The sequence below is a fragment of the Zootoca vivipara genome, chromosome 15, assembly GCF_963506605.1.
Source record: "Zootoca vivipara chromosome 15, rZooViv1.1, whole genome shotgun sequence".
Lineage (NCBI taxonomy): Eukaryota > Metazoa > Chordata > Lepidosauria > Squamata > Lacertidae > Zootoca > Zootoca vivipara.
Genome location: NC_083290.1, coordinates 38760752 through 38764142, shown reverse-complemented (window position 1 = coordinate 38764142; position 3391 = coordinate 38760752).

Below are 3391 nucleotides of genomic sequence, written 5' to 3'. Positions count from 1 at the left end.
AAAAAAAGGTGAGAACTTCTGGTTCCCAAACTGGATTCTATCATGTCAGCCAAATAAACATAGCTGCCAGGTAAGCTTTAGTATGAGGTTTAAATTTAGAACACATCAACAACTTAAAACGACAAAACAAAGAATAAAAGCCTTGTCACCTGCTCAGTTGTGGAGCAGCCAAACAATATGCCAGCAGGCATGTTATTTATTTATTTATTTATTTATTTATTTATTTATTTATTTTTAAAAGATTGTTGTGATGCGAAATAGAGTCTAATTTGTTTTTTGAAAAAACTGAAATTCAATACATTCAGAATTGTCTAGAACTGGAAGCTACTCTCTTTGAGGTGGAACAACTATTATCTAATCCCAATGTGGCAAGTTAATTCACTGGTATGTATAGAATGAACTCAGAGCTTGATCTTATTCTTAGTCTGCATTTTCTAGGAAATGATGTCACCCTTTCCCCTCTGACCTACCTGTAAAAGCATGGGCAGAAATTCAACAGACACCATCTAACATCTAGCATCAAGGAGCAATCAGAACAGCTTCACCATCTGTATTTCAGCTTCACACTTAGGCTAGTTAAAATAAATAGCCCTGCTCCTGCGCCTATCGATAGCAGCCTGACACACCAGTTAAGCAGGCAAAATGTTCCCCATAACTTTATGACTAATTTCTACACACACCATCTTCCGGTCAGGCAACCAAGGACTTATCAGTGTTCAAGGACACATTCCAGCCAGGCAAAAGCACTCAAAGCAAGTGCAAGGCAGGTCCAAGTGAGGAGTGTGACCTGGAAAGAGCCCTTAGGGCCAGACAGAAAGGCTTGGAAGGCCACATTCTCCTCCACTCCCCTTGCCCTGAGTTGCCCAACTCCTGCTTTAGGGGTTCTATATCTTGGGGGCATGAGCTTTGTTGTAGCAGCTGTTCCCTAGCTTTGAATTTGAGATCTATTTAGAATGAAAGTCTAAGAAGGATCATTATTCTTCCCAGGGGCGTAGCCAGGATGAAAATCAGGGGGGGCAAGGGGCGGGCCAAGGGGCAGGGCCAAGGGGCAGGGGAGGGGCCACAGCGGGGCAAGGAAAGCTCCCTTTTCCCTTGCCAGCTTTCCCTCCTCCCGCCCCGGCGATGGCTTTCCCTCCTCCCCCATCGCGATTGTCAGGAATATGGGCAGGAGTCAGGCTCTGGGGCCTGTAGTGCTTTGCAGGACTGGGGCCTGCCTCAGCTTGTGCTGGAGAAGCAAGGCGTGGCCACACAGGTGAAGACCTCAGCTTGTGCTGGAGAGGCAAGGAGTGGTCACTCAGGTGAGGCCACTTGATACCTCTCTGCACCTGGTGGCAGGAGCTGGGAAGGATAAAAGCCCAGCATTTTCCCTTCAGCTCTTGGCCACAGCAACGCTATCCCTGCCTGGTTGCCTCTGGCCTCTTGCTCCTTGGACCCTTGCCTTGCTGACGTCTTGATCCTTGCTCCGTGGACCCTTGCCTTGCCGACGTCTTGATCCTTGCTCCGTGGACACTTGCCTTGCTGATGTCTTGATCCTTGCTCCGTGGACCCTTGCCTTGCCGACGCCTTGATCCTCGACCCTTGTACCTTCGCCTAGCTTCTTGTTCCTTGAACCTTCACTGTGCTGCTTGTTCCTTGAGCCTTCGCCTTGCTCCTTGACCCTTGGACCTTCACCTTTGCCTCTGCCTTGCTACTTGACCCTGCGACTGCCTGCTGCTGGACCCTCAGCCCTGCACCTGTTCCTGCTTCTACACCACCATCTTGCCTCTGGTCCTGATGCCAGCCGACCGGACCGTGACAGCGATTGGCAGGCGCGAGGGGGAGCCAGGATCAGCCCGATTTCGGGCTGCTCCGACTCCCTCCTCCCCCATCGCAATCGGCAGGGGCGAGGGGGAGCCAGGATCAGCCCGATTTCGGGCTGCTCCGACTCCCTCCTCCCCCATCGCAATCGGCAGGGGCGAGGGGGAGCCAGGATCAGCCCGAAATCGGGCTGCTCCGACTCCCTCCTCCCCCTCTGCGATCGGCAGGCGCGAGGGGGAGCCAGGATCAGCCCGATTTCGGGCTGCTCCGACTCCCTCCTCCCCCATCGCGATCGGCAGGCGCGAGGGGGAGCCAGGATCAGCCCGATTTCGGGCTGATCAGACTCCCTCCTCACCCATCGCGATCGGCAGGCGCGAGGGGGAGCCAGGATCAGCCCGATTTCGGGCTGCTCCGACTCCCTCCTCCCCCTCCGCGATCGGCAGGGGCGAGGGGGAGCCAGGATCAGCCCGAAATCGGGCTGCTCCGACTCCCTCCTCCCCCTCCGCGATCGGCAGGTGCGAGGGGGAGCCAGGATCAGCCCGATTTCGGGCTGCTCCGACTCCCTCTTCCCCCATCGCGATTGGCAGGCGCGAGGGGGATCCAGGATCAGCCCAATTTCGGGCTGCTCCGACTCCCTCCTCCCCCTCCGCGATCGGCAGGGGCGAGGGGGAGCCAGGATCAGCCCGAAATCGGGCTGCTCCGATCCCCTCCTCCCCCTCTGCAATCGCCGGGGCAGGTGGAGGGAAAGTCCCAGAGCCGCGCAAAGCGGTTGCCTGGCTTTCCCTCCGCCCGCTCCACAGCCAGCCAGGGAGAAGGGAGACGGCACCGGGCAGGCAGCGGGGCAGGCTGGCCAGCGGCCCTGCTTTTAGGGGGGCAATTGCCCCCTCCTGCCCCCCCTGCCTACGCCCATGATTCTTCCTGTAAACAGCTCTGAGGTTTTATTACTATCAAGTGAGACATAAATGGTGGGAAATAAAATAAATACATTCCCTAACAGTCTTTTTTTTTTAAGGTGGTAGGGCAGTGAAGTTTAAAAAGCAGAGAAAGAGGTTAGGGCTTTTGCAGATTAAATAGTAAGAACCAGTGCTTTTTTTCTAGAAAAATAGGTGCCCGGTACTTACCATGAAGTTTATACAGTAAGTGCGACATAGTTACCATTCATGCGTTTTTAGGAATATGCTCGCAATGACATTGCCTGCTCAAGGCAATGCTTCTTCTGTAGACTGCATCGCAGCACATAACTAGACTCGCGCCCAGGTATTGTTGCCCACAGTTTATATAATTGTTTCGGAAAATATATATATTTTTATTGGGGGAAAACCCTGAAATGGGAAGGAAGACTTACGAGTCACCTTAACATGAAAATATAGAGATATTTATTTATAGATATATAAATATAGTTTAAGGGAAAACTGGACCTACAATTTATTTACCTGCAAGATTCCAGCCCCTAGCGCGGCCGCAGCTAAAGGATTATGGGAGCTGTAGTCCAAAGAAGAGTCGGACACTACTAAACGACTGAACAACAACAAAGTCCAAAGCAACGCGAACGGGGGTAAAGAGGCGTGGCCGGGCGCCGGAACTCTCGCGAGAC